At 49.8% G+C, this 18771-nt stretch overlaps 1 protein-coding gene across 1 annotated transcript in view; it reads right to left on the bottom strand.

Annotated features, from left to right (window-relative positions):
* stk31 (serine/threonine kinase 31) overlaps positions 1 to 18771 on the bottom strand; it is a 228886-nt gene that overhangs the window by 80426 nt on the left and 129689 nt on the right.

Raw genomic sequence — 18771 nt, 5'->3', positions numbered from 1 at the left:
AAAGCAGAGTAGAATCTCTGGCAGCAGCGCACCCCTCCCCTCAATGCATCCGATGCTCGGTTTGAGCAGGAAACTATCAAACCTCTGTCAACTGCCCCAGCAGCCTCGGACACAGCCATACCTATCGTCACAGCTTCCGTCAGGTTGGCCTTCTTGAAAGTGAACCCTCGGAGAGTCCTGGGTCCTGACGGAGTCCCTGGTTGTTGTCATGTGAGAGTACCTTTAAGAAATGGATGTCTAAGCAATGTACCTTTAAGAAAACAGTGATGTCAGAGAGTGGGTGGAGCCGAGCTCAGTTCAGCCATTTTGTAGTTTCAGTTTTGAGGAAAAGAGCTGGGTGTGTGTCTGTGTTTGCAGTGAGCTGGATCTGCTGTGACCTCTGCCATGAAAGACTATCTCTGGATCATTTGGGTGATTTAAACTCATAATAGTAAAGCCTTTAATCTGATGTGTTTCTGTTTAAAGGTGTTAAGTCTCTCTTGGATGTTGAAAGGAATAACTGAAGTGTTGTAATGTTTTCGGGGTTATCTTTGAAGTAAGGGGTGTTAAGAGATCCAATGTTTATTTAAGAGGTTAAGTTGAATAAACATGGACTTCGGGGTGCGGCGATGACCAGCTGAGTCGCACGTTTCGGCAGCTCCCGGTGAAACGGACTTTTGGGCTCTTGATAGGAGCCCCAACGGCAATTTTGACGGCTAAAAACACTGTGCGGTAAACCAGAAGGGAATCCCCCCTGGATACGGATGAAAAAAGGAGAAAGTGGCCGGATTGCAGTGGATCCTTCAGAACAGCGGCAAGGAAGGCAAGCAAAAACCAAGATGGCGTCGGAAGGTGGCAGTTTAACATGGGGCCCTGAACAACAAGAGTTCTTGAAATGCTGTGTGGAAGAGCTCAAAATGGAAATGAAGAAAGAGCTGTTGGCCCCGATACTACAGGCGATCGAAGGGCTAAAGGAGGAACAAAAGACCCAGGAGCGGGAGCTTCGGGTCGTGAAGGCAAAGGCAGCCGAGAATGAGGACGACATACAGGGCCTGGTGGTGAAGACGGAGACGCATGAGGCACATCAGAAACGATGTGTGGAAAGGTTGGAGGCACTGGAGAACAACGCAAGGAGGAACAACCTGAGGATTCTTGGTCTTCCTGAAGGTGCGGAGGGAGCGGACGTCGGGGCACATGTGAGCACGATGCTGCACTCGTTAATGGGAGCGGAGGCCCTGGCGGGTCCGTTGGAGGTGGAGGGAGCATACCGAGTGATGGCGCGAGGACCGAGAGCAGGAGAAATTCCCAGAGCCATAGTGGTGAGATTCCTCCATTTTAAGGATAGAGAAATGGTCCTTAGATGGGCAAAGAAAACTCGGAGCAGTAAATGGGAGAACGCGGTGATCCGCGTTTATCAAGATTGGAGTGCGGAGGTGGCGAGAAGGAGGGCGAGCTTTAATCGGGCCAAGGCGGTGCTTCATAAAAAGAAGATAAAATTTGGAATGCTGCAACCGGCAAGACTGTGGGTCGCATATCGAGGGAGGCACCACTACTTTGAGACGGCGGATAAAGCGGGGACTTTTATTGTGGAAGAAAAACTGGAATGAGCGGGTTATTAAAAAGAACGTTTGAACAAAGTGGTGGGGCGAATGTGGGGGGCGAAGAGGGGGGTTAAAAAGGGGGGAAAGAGGAGTTTTATGTACTAATCCTGCGATGTGGTAACTTTTCTCTCTTCCACAGGTGGTGATGGGGGGGGGGGGGGGGGGGGGGGAGAGGAGATGGGGCATTGGCCATTGGGGGCGGGGCCAAGGGAGAAGCGCGGGCTTGGTTCCCGCGCTATGATAATCATGGCGGGAATAGAGAAGCAGGAAGGAGGGGGCGTCGCACGGTGCGAGCCGAGGTCACGGGGGGAAGCCGAGGTCGGCCAGAGTTTGCTGATTTCTGGGAGCAACATGGGGGGAGTAATTATGCTAGCGGGGGATCTAGCGGGGGGGGGGGGGGGGGTGGGAGGGGGGAATTACTGGGTTGCTGCTGCTGGGGAGAGGGGGGAGCTGGTATGGGAGGGGATGGGCGGGGGGGCACCGCCTGGGGGAGATACAGCTGCGTGGGAACTGGGTGAGGAGCTGGAAAAAGGGGATGGCTAATCGACAAGGGGGGGTGGTAGGAAGCCCAACAACCCGGCTGATCACGTGGAACGTGAGAGGGCTGAACGGGCCGATAAAGAGGGCACGGGTACTCGCACACCTTAAGAAACTTAAGGCAGATGTGGTTATGTTACAGGAAACGCACCTGAAACTGATAGACCAGGTTAGGCTACGCAAAGGATGGGTGGGGCAGGTGTTCCATTCGGGGCTAGATGCGAAAAACAGGGGGGTAGCTATATTAGTGGGGAAGCGGGTAATGTTTGAGGCAAAGACTATAGTGGCGGATAACGGGGGCAGATACGTGATGGTGAGTGGCAAACTACAGGGGGAGACGGTGGTTTTGGTAAACGTATATGCCCCGAACTGGGATGATGCCAATTTTATGAGGCGGATGCTAGGACGCATTCCGGACCTAGAGATGGGAAAGCTGATAATGGGGGGAGATTTTAATACGGTGTTGGAACCAGGGCTGGATAGGTCGAAGTCCAGGACTGGAAGGAGGCCAGCAGCAGCCAAGGTACTTAAAGATTTTATGGAGCAGACGGGAGGTGTAGACCAGTGGAGATTTAGCAGACCTAGGAGTAAGGAGTTCTCGTTTTTCTCCTATGTCCATAAAGTCTACTCGCGAATAGACTTTTTAGTGCTGGGAAGGGCGTTGATCCCGAAGGTGAGGGGAACGGAGTATACGGCTATAGCCATTTCGGATCACGCTCCACACTGGGTAGACTTGGAGATAGGGGAGGAAACAGGAGGGCGCCCAACCTGGAGAATGGACATGGGACTAATGGCAGATGAGGGGGTGTGTCTAAGGGTGAGGGGGTGCATTGAAAAGTACTTGGAACTCAATGATAATGGGGAGGTCCAGGTGGGAGTGGTCTGGGAGGCGTTGAAGGCGGTGGTTAGAGGGGAGCTGATATCAATAAGGGCACATAAAGGGAAGCAGGAGAGTAAGGAACGGGAGCGGTTGCTGCAAGAACATTTGAGGGTGGACAGACAATATGCGGAAGCACCAGAGGAGGGACTGTACAGGGAAAGGCAAAGGCTACATGTAGAATTTGACTTGCTGACTACGGGCACTGCAGAGGCACAATGGAGGAAGGCACAGGGTGTACAGTACGAATATGGGGAGAAGGCGAGCAGGTTGCTGGCACACCAATTGAGGAAAAGGGGAGCAGCGAGGGAAATAGGGGGAGTGAGGGATGAGGAAGGAGAGATGGAGCGGGGAGCGGAGAGAGTGAATGGAGTGTTCAAGACATTTTATAAAAGATTATATGAAGCTCAACCCCCGGGAGGGAGAGAATGATGGGCTTCTTGGATCGGCTGGAATTTCCCAAGATGGAAGAGCAGGAAAGGGTGGGACTGGGAGCACAGATCGAGGTAGAAGAAGTGGTGAAAGGAATTAGGAGCATGCAGGCGGGAAAGGCCCCGGGACCGGATGGATTCCCAGTCGAATTCTATAGAAAATATGTGGACTTGCTCGCCCCGGTATTGACGAGGACCTTTAATGAGGCAAAGGAAAGGGGACAACTGCCCCCGACTATGTCTGAAGCAACGATATCGCTTCTCTTAAAGAAGGAAAAGGACCCACATGTCCTATAGACCTATTTCCCTCCTAAATGTAGATGCCAAGATCCTGGCCAAGGTAATGGCAATGAGAATATAGGAATGTGTCCCAGGGGTGGTCCACGAGGACCAAACTGGGTTTGTGAAGGGGAGACAGCTGAACACGAATATACGGAGGCTGTTAGGGGTAATGATGATGGCCCCACCAGAGGGGGAAACGGAGATAGTAGTGGCGATGGATGCCGAGAAAGCATTTGATAGAGTGGAGTGGGATTATTTGTGGGAGGTGTTGAGGAGATTTGGTTTTGGAGAGGGGTATGTTGGATGGGTGCAGCTGTTGTATAGGGCCCCGATGGCGAGCGTGGTCACGAACGGACGGGGATCTGCATATTTTCGGCTCCATAGAGGGACAAGGCAGGGATGCCCTCTGTCCCCATTATTGTTTGCACTGGCGATTGAGCCCCTGGCGATAGCGTTGAGGGGTTCCAAGAAGTGGAGAGGAGTACTTAGAGGAGGAGAAGAACACCGGGTATCTTTGTATGCGGACGATTTGCTACTATACGTGGCAGACCCGGCGGAGGGGATGCCAGAAATAATGCGGATACTTGGGGAGTTTGGGGATTTTTCAGGGTACAAATTGAACATGGGGAAAAGTGAGTTGTTTGTGGTGCATCCAGGGGAGCAGAGTAGAGAAATAGAGGACCTACCGTTGAGGAAGGTAACAAGGGACTTTCGTTACCTGGGGATCCAGATAGCCAAGAATTGGGGCACATTGCATAGGTTAAATTTAACGCGGTTGGTGGAACAAATGGAGGAGGATTTCAAGAGATGGGATATGGTATCCCTGTCACTGGCAGGGAGGGTGCAGGCGGTTAAGATGGTGGTCCTCCCGAGATTCCTCTTTGTGTTTCAGTGCCTCCCGGTGGTGATCACGAAGGCTTTTTTTTTTTATAAAAGGATTGAAAAGAGCATCATGGGTTTTGTGTGGGCCGGGAAGACCCCGAGAGTGAGGAAGGGATTCTTACAGCGTAGCAGGGATAGGGGGGGGCTGGCACTACCAAGCCTAAGTGAGTATTATTGGGCCGCTAATATTTCAATGGTGAGTAAGTGGATGGGAGAGGAGGAGGGAGCGGCGTGGAAGAGATTAGAGAGGGCGTCCTGTAGGGGGACTAGCCTACAGGCTATGGTGACAGCCCCATTGCCGTTCTCACCGAGGAACTACACCACAAGCCCGGTGGTGGTGGCTACACTGAAGATTTGGGGACAGTGGAGATGGCATAGGGGAAAGACTGGAGCCTTGGGGGGGTCCCCGATAAGAAACAACCATAGGTTTGCCCCGGGGGGAATGGATGGGGGATATGGAATGTGGCAAAGAGCAGGAATAACGCAACTGAAAGATCTGTTTGTGGATGGGAAGTTCGCGAGTCTGGGAGCGCTGACCGAGAAATATGGGTTGCCCCAAGGGAATGCATTCAGGTATATGCAACTGAGGGCTTTTGCGAGGCAACAGGTGAGGGAATTCCCGCAGCTCCCGACACAAGAGGTGCAGGACAGAGTTATCTCAAAGACACGGGTGGGGGATGGCAAGGTGTCAGATATATATAGGGAAATGAGGGACGAAGGGGAGACTATGGTAGATGAACTAAAAGGGAAATGGGAAGAAGTGCTGGGGGAGGAGATCGAGGAGGGGCTGTGGGCAGATGCCCTAAGCAGGGTAAACTCGTCGTCCTCGTGTGCCAGGCTAAGCCTGATTCAGTTTAAGGTATTACACAGGGCGCATATGACTGGAGCACGGCTCAGTAAATTTTTTGGGGTGGAGGATAGGTGTGCGAGGTGCTCGAGAAGCCCAGCGAATCATACCCATATGTTTTGGTCATGCCCGGCACTACAGGGGTTTTGGATGGGGGTGACAAAGGTGCTTTCAAAAGTAGTGGGGGTCCGGGTCGAACCAAGCTGGGGGTTGGCTATATTTGGGGTTGCACAAGAGCCGGGAGTGCAGGAGGCGAGAGAGGCCGATGTTTTGGCCTTTGCGTCCCTAGTAGCCCGGCGCAGGATATTGTTAATGTGGAAAGAAGCCAAGCCCCCGGGGGTGGAGACCTGGATAAATGACATGGCAGGGTTTATAAAGCTAGAGCGGATTAAGTTCGTTCTAAGGGGGTCGGCTCAAGGGTTCACCAGGCGGTGGCAACCGTTCGTCGAATACCTCGCAGATAGATAGATGGAATGGAAAAAAGAAGGCAGCAGCAGCAGCCCAGGATCCGGGGGGGGGAAAGAGGAGGAACCAGAAGGACTCTCAGGGTTGTTAATATATACTGTATAATATGTATAGGTCGTTGCTACAGATAATTATATATTGGACTGTTAAATTATATTTTTGGAGAGTGTTACTTGTGATAAGGCAGTTGCTAATTAGGGTTAGTTTTCATTTTTGTTATTTATTATTTATTCATTTTTTGTTTATAAAATAGGTCATTGTTATTTGTGTTGTTATAATATTGTGTAAAGGGTGCACAATGTACTGTGTTGGTTGACCAAAAATTTTCAATAAAATATTTATTAAAAAAAAGTTGAATAAACATTGTGTCGTGTTTAAAAACCCACGTGCCCATAATTGTAATATCACACCTGGAGAACAAGCCGTGTGCTGGAAAAGCAACAATCCATTAAAGGGAGAGGTTGGTTGAACTCCATGATACATTTGGGGGTTCTGAAAACACCTCGCCCATAACATTGTGCACTAAGATCCTGCGTGAATCAACTGGTGGGTGTGTTCATTGACATTTCAACCTCTCCCTGCTCTGTTCCAAAGTTTCCACCTGCTTCAAGAAGACCGCCATCATACCGATGCCAAAGAACCACCACGCAATTTGCCTCAACAACTACCGTCCGGTGGCCTTGAAATCTATCATTATGAAGTGCTTTGAGACATTGGTCACGAGACACATCAACTCCATACACCCAGAATGCCTTGATCCCTGCAATTCGCATACTGCCACAACCTGTCCACAGCGGGCGACATCTCCCTGGCCCTACACTCATCCCTGGAGCGACTCCCAAGTCAGACTACTATTCATTGACTACAGCTCTGCCTTCAACACCATAATGCTAACCAAGCTCACATCAAAACTCCAAACGCTAGGAATTGGCTCCTCCCTCTGCAACTGGATCCTTGACTTCCTGACCCATAGACCACAATCAGTAAAGATAAACAACACCTCCTCCACGATAGTTCCTCAATACCGGGGCCCCGCATCGCTGCATACTTAGCCCCCTCCTCTACTCCCTACACACACACACACGCAGACACACACACACGCACACAGACACACAGTGTGTGGCAAAACGTGGCTCCAACTACATCTACAAGTTTGCTGATGACACGACCGCAGCAGATCGTATCTCGCACAATGAGTCAAGAGTACAGGAGGAAGATAGAAAATCTAGTGACATGGAGCAACGACAACAATCTCTCCCTCAACGTCAACAAAACTAAAAAGCTGCATTTCAGGAAGCAAAGTATTGTACACACCCCTTTCTGCATCAAGGGTGCCACGGTGGAGATGGTCGACAGCTTTAGATTCCTAGGTGTGCACATCACCAACAATCTGTCCTGGTCCACCGACATTGACGCTACGACCAAGGCGACACAACAGCGCCTATACGTCCTCAGGAAACGACGACATAACAGCGCCTATACGTCCTCAGGAAACTAAGGAAATTCGGCATGTCCACATTACTAATTTTTACAGATGCACCATAGAAATCATCACAGCCTGGCAGGCAACTGCTCGGCCCAAGACTAAGAAACTACAAAGAATCGCAAACACAGCCAAATCCATCACACAAACCCGCCTCCCATCCATTGATTCAGTGTACAGCTCCTGCTGCCTTGGGAAAGCAGGCGGCATAATCAAAGACCCGTCACGGGTTATTCCCTCTTCTAACTTCTTCCATTGGGGAGGAGATACAAAAGTCTGAGAACAAGCTTCAACAGTCTCAATAACAGCTTCTTTCCCTGCTGTATAACCAGGCTCCTGAATGACCCTCTTACAGACAGAACTGATCTCTTCACACATCTTCGCTACTGTAGTATTATCCGCCGTGTGCTCGACCGATGCCTGTATTTATGTATTTATAGAGTTCTTTGAGAAGGTGACCAAACAGGTGGATGAGGGTAAAGCAGTTGATGTGGTGTATATGGATTTCAGTAAAGCATTTGATAAGGTTCCCCATGGTAAGCTACTGCAGAAAATACGGAGGCATGGGATTCAGGGTGATTTAGCAGTTTGGATCAGAAATTGGCTCGCTGGAAGAAGACAAAGGGTGGTGGTTGATGGGAAATGTTCAGACTGGAGTCCAGTTACTAGTGGTGTACCACAAGGATCTGTTTTGGGGCCACTGCTGTTTGTCATTTTTATAAATGACCTGGAGGAGGGCGTAGAAGGATGGGTGAGTACATTTGCAGGTGACACTAAAGTCGATGGAGTTGTGGACAGTGCGGGGAAGGATGTTACAAGTTACAGAGGGACATAGATAAGCTGCAGCGCTCGGCTGAGAGGTGGCAAATGGAGTTTAATGCAGAAATTAGAACAAGAAATTATTTGCACGATACAGGGGAATGGTTGTCGGAGCAGCTCGTGAACTTCCTTAACGAGAAGTTTAGCCAGCAGAGAAGGGAGGCTCAGGAGGACCTGCCGAAGGTGGTGGCCCTGGTAAAAGAGGAGATCAATCGGATGGTGCAAAGGCTGGAGACCCAAAGCCAGGCGATCCAGAAAGTGGAAGAGGTGGTGGGGAAGCACAAGGACCAGCTTACCTAGTTGGCGGCCGAGGTTAGGATGATGCGGGAGACCCAGAAGCGGCTAAAGGAAAAGGTGGAGGACTTGGGAGAACCACTCCCGCAGACAAAATTTAAGAATTGTTGGGATGCCAGAGGGCATCGAGGGAGCGTACGCTGGCTCACGTCGCCAAAATGTTGGAGCAGCTGATGGGGGAGGGGGCCTTTGATTAGCTCTTGGGAGGTCGGCCGGGTGCATAGGGTGCTGATGAGGAAGCCACAGGCGAATGAGCCGCTGAGGGCATTGGGGGAGGCTCCATCGGTTCCTGGATAAAGGGAAGATTTTGCGGTGGGCCAGGCAGATGAGGTAGAGGACCTGGGAGGGTAATGAATTCTGGGTATATCAGGACCTAGGTGCAGAGCTGGCCAAGAGGAGAGCCAGTTTAACCAAGTTATAATAATAATAAACTTTATTGGCATAAGTAGGCTTGCATTAACACAGCCATGCGGTTACTGTGAAAAGACCCTGGACGCCACATTACAGCACCTGTTCGAGTACAGAGGGAGAATTCAGAATGTCCAATTCATCTAACAGCATGGCTTTCGGGACTTGTGGGAGGAAACTAGAGCACCCGGAGGAAACCCATGCAGACACAAGGCAGAACGTGCAGACTCCACACACAGTGTGACCTAAGCCGGGAATCAAACCTGGGATCCTGGCGCTGTGAAGCAACAGTGCTAACCACGGTGCTACCTCTTCAAGAAGGGGGTGAAGTTCGGGATACATAGAAGATAGGAGCAGGAGGAGGCCTTTTGGCCCTTCGAGCCTGCTCCGCCTTTTATCACGATCATGGCGAATCATCCGACTCAATAGCCTAATCCTGCTTTCTCCCCATAGCCTTTGATCCCATTCTCCCCAAGTGCTATATCTGGCCGTCTCTTGAATATATTCAATGTTTTAGCATCAACTACTTCCTGTGGTAATGAATTCTACAGGCTCACCACTCTTTGGGTGAAGAGGTGTCTCATCTCTGATCCGGTACCCAACCGCGAGCATTATTTCAGGACACCAGAGGAGGCATTGGATTTTTTGAGAGAAAATGAACTGGAGGGGGAGGACATTGAATTTGAGGAAATGTGAGGGGATGGGGATTTTCTCTGTTCTTTCTTGATCTTCAGCACGGTAGCACAGTGGGTAGCACGGTTGCTTCACTCTCCAGGGTCCCAGGTTCGATTCCCTACTTGGGTCACTGTCTGTGTGGAGTCTGCACGTTCTCCCCGTGTCTGCATGGGTTTCCTCCGGGTGCTCCGGTTTCCTCACAGAAGTCCCGAAAGATGTGCTTGTTAGGTGAATTGGATATTCTGATTTCTCCCTCTATGTACCCGAACAGGCGTCGGAATGTGAGGTGTTTTGGTGGGGTTCTGTGGAGGGATCTTGGAGGGTGACTGCACCTTTTTCTTACTTTGTTGTTGTTTGCGCTACGGAAGCATGCAGGCAGGGGATAGGATGTTTGGTTCCATGGGTGGGGGCTCCCAGGCTAGCTGGGCAGGCTAGTTAACAGAAGCGCAGTAGGGGGTGAGCAGGTAGTAGAGTGTTAGAGGGGATGGGATTGTGGTTTTGTTTTTGGGAGGGGGGGGGAAAAAAAGAGAGAAAGGAGGGGACTGCTGACAAGGAAGAGGCTGTTGTGGTGTTGCAGGGAGGGGGTTGGTGATAGGGGACATCTGAGAGCGGACCTGAAGGGTCGCGTGACGCAGGCTGGCCCAAGAAGGGATTATGGATGATCGGCAGGGTAGAGGGGGGGGCCCTGACCAGGCTGGTTACATGGAATATGAGGGCTGAATGAGCCAGTCAAATGGTCACACGTGTTTGCGCACTTGGAGCTTCGTGGACCAGGTTAGACCAAGGAAAGGTGGGTAGAGCAAGTCTTCCATTCAGAATTACATATGAAGAAGCTGGGGATGGCAGTACTGATAAATAAGCAGGTATCATTTGAGGTGGGGAATATAGTGGCAGATTCGGGGGGGGGGGGGGGGATTTGTGATGGTGAGCGGGAAATTGGAGGGGATGCCAGTGGTCCTGGTGAACGTTTATGTCCCAAATTGGGACAATGTTGAATTCATGAGACGGATGTTAGGGAAGATCCTGGACCTGGACTTGCACCGGTTGATTATGGGGGGATTGTCACACTTCTTCCATGTGTACAGGGTATACTTGCGGATCAATTACTTTGTGGTGGATAAGATTCTGCTGGCAGGGTTGGTTGCCTCGGGGTATTCAGTGATCGTGGTCTCAGAGCACATGGCGCACTAGGTGGCATTGCAAGTAGACCGAGGGGAGAGCGTCCTGAGTGGAGGTTGGATGAGGGACTGTTAGCAGATGAGGAAGTGTGAGAGAGGCTGAGGGCTATCATTCGGGGGTATGTGGAGCTGAATGACAGGGAAGCTTTGGCCAGCACGCTATGGGAGGCGCTCAAGAAAGTAGTCAGGGGGGAGTTTATGTCGATACAGGTGCACAGGGATAAGGCGGAGCAGGCAGAGATGGCTAGATTGGAGGAGGAGATTCTGCGGGTTGACAGGAGGTATTCGGAGGCCCCGGGGGCAGGGTTGTTGAAGGAGCAGAAGCTCCAGATGGTGTTCGGGGAAGCAGTGAGGCAGTTGCGGAGGGCCAGGGGGGCAGTGTACGAGTATGGGGAGAAGGCAAGCAGGATGTTCGCCCATCAACTCAGGAAGTAGGAAGCAGCGAGGGAGATCGGAAAGGTGAAAGATGGGAGGGGGAGAATGGTGCTGGACCCGTTAGGGGTGAATGGGGCCTTCAAGGAATTTTATAGGAGACTCTATGCATCGCTGGAGGGGGAGGATGGATGCAGCGATTCCTAGACAGGTTAGATTTCCTCAGGTAGGACCACCTGGTTGAGGGGCTGGGGGCCCCATAGGATTGGTTGAGGTAATGGAGGATATGGGGGCGATGCAGGCAGGGAAGGCCCCAGGCTCTGATGGGTTCCCAGTGGAATTCTACAAGAAGTCACAAGAGGGGCATATAACGAGGCGAGGGACATGGTGTTTGGGGGGGGGGGGGGGGAGGAGAGAGAGAGAGAAGACTTCCCCCTACGTTGTTGCCGGCTTCCATATCCTTAAATTTGAAAATCCGGAGCAGTGCGGATCTTACCGTCTGGTATCACTGCTGAACGTGGAGGCCAAACTGTTGGCAAAGATCTTGGGGTTGTTGCTCTGGCTGAATTCCTAGGTCTACAGAGAACAGATTGCACTCATGGGGCAATCCAGGAACTCCAATTACCCAGCAGGATTTGTCAATCAAAATGGAATCAACTCCATTAATGTTCAGCTGGCACCTGATCACCAAAACACCATCATGGATGGTGGTGAAAGATAACCCAAGAAGCTGCCAAGATGCTGTCACCTTTCAACAGTCAAGTCTCCCAAAATATTGTCTTCCTGAATTCCATATGGCATGTTGCCTCTGGTGCCAGGGCAAAGGACATCATTGAGAACATTCTGCAAGGGGAAGGGAGTGAGCCAGAAGTTGTAATACACATCGGTACCAACGACAGAGAGAGCTTATATTGTGGTCCTACAGTCAAGACTTTCAGCTCAGGGGAAAGTAAAAAAAGGAGGACCTCCAAGATCGTAACCTCTTGATTACTCCCAGTGCCATGTGCTATAGAGAATACAAATAGGAAGACAAGCAAGATCAATACGTGGCACAAGGCATGGTGCAGGAGAGAGAGCTTCAGGTTCTCGGGGCATTGACAGCTCAGGGACATGACACGCAAAAGGCATGGGCTGCACTCCAACAGGATTGGGATAAATATGCTCATGGCGAGGTTCACTAATTTGGTTAACAGTGTTTAAATGCAATTGGCAAAATGATGGATGCCAGTATATACAAGTACAAAAGAGGAATAATGTGCATTAAGGCATGGGAATATCAGAAGTATAGCATGCTAAGGGGGACAACAAGAAATACGAAGACAAATTTACAATGCACAGACATAATATACATATAAATTGTGGCAAACAAGGTTGATGAGCTACAAACAAATGAGCATGTGAAATATGCTGTAGTGGCAATAATGGAAACGTGGCTGAAACTGAAGATTGGGCGTGTAATATTAAAAGAATCTGAAGTGTTCACAAAAGAGATGGGGAAAAAGGGAGGTAGTAATTAGGTAAGACATTAAAAGTTGTTTGAAGTTTTCATGGTGAGCCTTCATGGTGAGAGCAGGAACATTCAGTAAGATGATTTTATAGTTACACCTTATGAAATTTGTTCAGACGAGGAGTCTCTGAAGAACTGGTAGGCCTTGCCATTTCAGGCAGCGTAGTCTGCCTGTCATCTGGAGGAATGACTGGAACAGGGAAAACAAGTAGCCATATATAGTGGAGGATGCCAGTCAGTTTAACATCTGTGATAAGGTTTTGGATATGATAATTGGGGGGAGAAAGAGAGATCAACAGGCATTTGGGGAGGCAACTGCAGTGAGCCAACATGGATTTGTAAATTGCAGATCATGCTCGACTAGTCAAATTGTTTTTTTTTTTAAGTGAAGGAACAGTTGATTAAGAGAATGCAATGGATATTGTCTATATGGATTGAAGAAAGTGTTTGATAAAGTACCACATAAAAGCTGATTAATAAAATTGAGATTCATGGAATAGGATTGGTCAGTGTCACCTTGGGATAAAATATTGGCTTAATGCTAGAAAATAGCAAGTCATGGTAAATTAGGTTTTTTTCTGTCTGGAAATGCTGTTCTTCAGGGTTCCGTACTCGGACCAGGATTTTAGGACCATTGCTTTTTTGATATATTTTAATGACTTGGACATTTGAACAGAGTAAAATTTCAGAATTTGCTGACGATAACTTGGGAAGTGTGACAGATCGAGAATGAACCCGATTGACTGCAACAGGACACAGGCTAGAAGAATAGACAGGTCAGGGCAGATGGAATGCAACAGAGAAGTGTGAGGTATTGCATTTTTGCAGAAGGGACAGGGAGAGTAAATGCAAACTAATTGGCACAGTTCTTAATATTGTACAGGGACAGAGAGACCTGGGAGTCATGTACACACGAGCCTTAGAGGTGGCAAGAAATATTGAAAGTATTTAGAAAGGTATTCCCAGATGAATTGGGCTTCATTAATAGAGATACGAGTAAAAGAATAAAGAAATTATGCTGAATCTGTATAAAGCTCTGGTTCGGTCATAACTAGTGTACTGCATCCAATTCTGGTCACCAGTCTTTAGGAAGGATGTGAAGGTCCTCAAGAGAGTGCGGAGCAGATTTACCAGAATGGAGTTCTAAAGAAGTCACACTGGATTTGAAACTTTTGAGTGGAATTTTCCGATAATTTGTCAGTGTTGGTCCTCTGTGCAAGAATTTTGGGGCATGGTTTCTGCCGTCCGGGGTCCGAGAGCGGGGTTCGAGAGCCAGCAACGCTGGCTCCACAGAGATTAAAGCGCCCTTTAAACGACCGATCTGCACTCGAGATGAACTCACCCAACCCACCGATACAGGGTGACCCGTCCCACCACAACACAAGCATTGGGGCAACACCTCGCTCCCCCCAGCATGTAGATGTAGAAGATTCCTAGATTCTGACAAATTTAGATAAGATAAAGAAAAGCTGCTACTATTAGCTGATGGTAACAGGAGTAGGGAACTCAGATTTAAGATTCTGGACAAGAGATGGAGGTGAGGAGTATATGGAAGAACAATGTAATGACTTGGAACTTGCTGCTTACAAGGGTGATGGACGCAGAGACAATAAATGGTTTCATAATGGATGGACATTTCAGCAAAATAAACGTGCAGGGTCACCGGAATTGAGCAGGGAGCTGGATTGACTGCTTTGTAAAGAGGGGCGGCACGGTGACACAGCAGTTAGCACTGCTGCATCACAGTGCCAGGGACCCGGGTTCGATTCTGACATCAGGCAACCGTCAGTGTGGAGTTTGTACGTTCTCTCCGTGTCTGCATGTTTCCCCTCCGGTTCTCTGGTTTCCTCTCAGTGCAAAGATTTGCAGGTTAGGTTGATTGGCCATTCTAAATTGTACTTTAGTGTCTAAAGGTTAGGTAGGGTGCTCTTTTGGAGGGTCGGTGCAAACTCAATGGGCCAAGTGGCTTCCTTCTACACTGTAGGAATTCTATGAATGGTAGATTAAATGAAGAAAATTCTATGAAAGAGCTGATATGGACTCAACAGGCCAATTGGCCCGCTGTGCTATCATGGCTCTATATATGAACTGCCAAAGAATCAGAGGATGGTTCCTTACAGAGAAGGACTAACTTCTAAGGATATGGCTATGACTCCTGTGGGGAGCCCTAGCACAGCAAAGGTCCAACAGAAGCCATGCAAAAACAAAGCAGTGATTATGGAGATGCTGGATAGATACCGGGTCACCGTTCTGCATGCACCAGCAAGCATTTGCAGAATGATACTGGTCTGCTGGGCCTTGCACATCATAGCACAGCAGAAAGGACTGGAGCTGCAGGAATATAACTGGCCCAATGAAGGGGATGGTGGAGGTCATGCAGACTCTAAGGGAGTTTGGGGAGTTTTCGGGCTATAAGTTCAATGTAGGGAAGAGTGAGCTCTTTGTATTACAGGCGGGGGACCAAGAAGGAGGGATAGGGGACCTACCGCTGAGGAGGGCGGAGGGAAGCTTTCGGTATCTGGGGATTCAGATAGCCAGGAGTTGGGGGACCCTACATAAACTAAATCTGATGAGGTTGGTGGAGCAAATGGAGGAGGATTTCAAAAGATGGGACATGTTACTGCTCTCGCTGGCGGGTAGAGTGCAGTCGGTCAAAATGGTTTCTGTTTGTGTTTCAGTGCCTTCCCATCGTGATCACCAAGGTCTTTTTTAAGAGAGTAGGCAGGAGTATTATGGGGTTTGTGTGGGCGAATAAGACACCGAGAGTAAGGACAGGGTTCCTGGAACTCAGTAGGGACCGAGGAGGGTTGGCGCTGCCAAACCTGGGGAGCTACTACTGGGCAGCAAATGTGGCGATGATCTGCAAGTGGGTTATGGAGGGAGGGGGGGGCGGCATGGGAGAGGATGGAGATGGCGTCCTGTAAAGGAACGAGCCTGGGAGCATTGGTGACGGCACCGCTGCCGCTCTCGCCGACAAAGTATACCACGAGCCCGGTGGTGGCGGCAACGCTAAGATCTGGGGCCAGTGGAGACGGCACCGGGGTGCAATGGGAGCATAGTGTGGTCCCCGATCAGGGGTAACCACCGGTTTGTCCCGGGGAAGATGGACGGGGGGGGGGGGTTCCAGAGCTGGCATCGGGCGGGGATTGGAAGAATGGGGGACTGGTTCATCGACGGGACGTTTGCGAGCCTAGGGGCACTGGAGGAGAGGTTCAAGTTACCCCCGGGAAATGCCTTTAGATATATGCAGGTGAGGGCTTTTGTGAGGTGGCAGGTGAGGGAATTCCCGTTGCTCCCGGCACAAGAAGTTCAAGATAGGGTGATCTCGGGTGTATGGGTCGGGGAAGGCAAGGTGTCGGAAATACACCAGAAGTTGAAAGAAGAGGGGGAAGCGCTGGTAGAAGAGTTGAAGGGTAAATGGGAGGAGGAGCTGGGGGAGGAGATTGAGGAAGGTCTGTGGGCTGATGCCCTAGGTAGGGTTAATTCCTCCTCCTCGTGTGCCAGGCTCAGCCTGATACAATTTAAGGTGGTCCACAGAGCGCACTTGACGGGGGCGAGGTTGAGTAGGTTCTTTGGGGTGGAGGACAGATGTGCAAGGTGCTCAGGGAGCCCGGCGAACCATGTCGATATGTTTTGGTCATGCCCGGTACTGGAGGGGTTATGGAGAGGAGTGGCGGGAGCAATATCTCAGGTGGTGAAAGTCCGGGTCAAGCCAAGCTGGGGGCTAGCAATATTTGGAGTAGTGGACGAACCGGGAGTGCAGGAGGCGAAAGAGGCCGGCATTCTGGCCTTTGCGTCCCTATTAGCCCGGCGAAGGATCTTGCTAATGTGGAAGGAGGCGAAGCCCCCCAGCCTGGATAAATGATATGGTTGGGTTCATAAAGTTGGAGGGGATTAAGTTCGCCTGGAGAGGGTCTGCGCAGGGGTTCTACAGGCGGTGGCAACCGTTCCTAGACTATCTCGCGGAGCGTTAGAGGAAGGTCGGTCAGCAGCAGCAGCAACCTTGGGGGGGGGGGGGGGGGGGGGGGACACGTCCTGGGAAGGGGGGGGGGAATAGGGGGGACTGCCTGGGAGGGTGGATGAGCAAGAGATAACATGACGGGTTGGGGAAACTGGCACGTACGGGTGAGGGCCAGTGTACAAAGCTGTGTAAATATATAATTTTGCCATGTATATATCTTGCTCTGCGCGATTTCTCGTTGTTTTTTTTGTCACGGGGGGGGGGGGGGGGGGGGGGATTATTGTTTGTAAGGGAGAGAAATTGTGTTAAAAAACTTTAATAAATATATATATTTTTTTAAAAAGGAATATAACTGGCAAGGTTTATTTAATTCAATCAAGACCTATGGTACAAGCACTTCAGGCCCCACCCCATTGCCAAGAACACAGAGGTGCTCATTAACAGAGAGCCAGCCAGCACCCGCTGGAAGGAGCACTTCAAAGACCTTCTAATAGAGACCGTTTTCAGAGCAGCATGGTGGCCCAGTGGTTAGCACTGCTGCCTACGGCGCGGAGGGCCCAGAGTTCGATCCCAGCCCCGAGTCACTGTCTGTGTGGGGTTTGCAGTTTCTCCCCGTGTCTGCGTGGGTTTCACCCCCACAATCCAAAGATGTGCAGAGTAGGTGGATTGGCCAAACTAAATTGCCCCTTAATTGGAAAAAAAATAATTGGGTACTCAATTTTTAAAAAAGAGACTGTTTTCAATACGAGTGTCCCCTACTTTATCCCACTGAGTGCTACCCGCCACTACCTCAGCACAACCCGGCATGGAGGTAGAAAAGGCCATCGACAGCTAAAGAACAAGGCGGCATCAGGAACAAATGGAATCTCTGGCAATGCACTAAAGTATAGCAGAGAAGCACTATTGCCGTGAATTCCTTTATCTGGAAGGAGAACATGCCAGGAAATCGGAGATGCTGTAATCATGACAATCTTCAAGAATGGCGACCTGTCCGACTGCTTTAACCACAGAGGAACTTCCCTGCTGTCGTCCACAGGGAAGGACATCGCAAGAGTCCTCCTTAATCACCTTCGCCCTGTGGCTTAGGAGCTCCTCCCAGAGTTGCAATGTGGCTTCTGTCCATAGGAGGTACAACAGACAAGATCGTCACTGTGTGGCAACAAGAGAAATGCAGGAAACAGCACCAACCCTTGCACATGGCCTTCTTTGGCGTTGTGCATGAATCTCACAAAACTAATATGCAGGTACATCAGGGAATAAGGAAGGCAAATGGAATTTTGGCTTTTATAGCTGAAAGAGTATAAAGGTCAGGGTGTGTTTCTGTATACGGCAATGGCATGACTGCACCTGGAGTACTGTATACAGTTTTGGTCCCCTTATTTGAGGAGGGATGTAATTGCATTAGAGGCAGTTCAGATTCACGTGATTGATTCCAGAGATATGGGGTTTGTCTTAAGAGATTGAGCAGTTCTTTAGAGCTTAGAAGAGAGCAGATCTTAATGAGATATATCAGATGATAAAAGGTAGGACATGGGGTATCAGATTTAAAACAGAGATGAGGAGAATTTGTTTCTCTCAAGGGGCTGTGAATCTGTGGCATTAACTATCCCAGAGTGCAGTGGATGTCAGGACTGGAGTATTGAGGAGATTGACAGATTTTTAATTTCCAATGGGTTGAAGGGTTATGGAGAGGCAGGAAAGTGGAGTGAGGCCAAGAGGAGTTCAGCCATGATCGTAAAGAATGGTGGAGCGGGCTCAAGGGGCTGAATTGCCTACTCCTAGTCCTTCTGTTCTCACAAAGGCCTTTGACACTGTTGACCACGAGGGATTATGGACCGCCTTCCTCTGTTTCGGCTGCCCCCAAAAGTTTGCCACCATCCTCTGCTTGCTCCACAATGACATGCAAGCAGTGATCGTGATCTGACCTGCAGATCCAATTCACATTCAGATTGGAGTCAAGCATGACTGTGCCTGCCAATAAAAATATATTTTTTAAAAGCATGACTGTGCCATCACATCAAGTCTTCTCAATCTTCCTCAACTGTTGGATAGCTCATGGATGTGATGCAATGTCCCACATTCATTCAAGGGCACCAAATTCTCCCACCTCCCCCACAGATTATCTCCCATCTTTCCCCTCAGTTCCTTGAGGCTTGGCCTATTCTCATCAGTG

This window comes from Scyliorhinus torazame, chromosome 6 (genome assembly GCF_047496885.1).
Source record: "Scyliorhinus torazame isolate Kashiwa2021f chromosome 6, sScyTor2.1, whole genome shotgun sequence".
NCBI classification, from domain to species: domain Eukaryota; kingdom Metazoa; phylum Chordata; class Chondrichthyes; order Carcharhiniformes; family Scyliorhinidae; genus Scyliorhinus; species Scyliorhinus torazame.
This window is presented reverse-complemented; position numbering and strand designations above follow the sequence as displayed.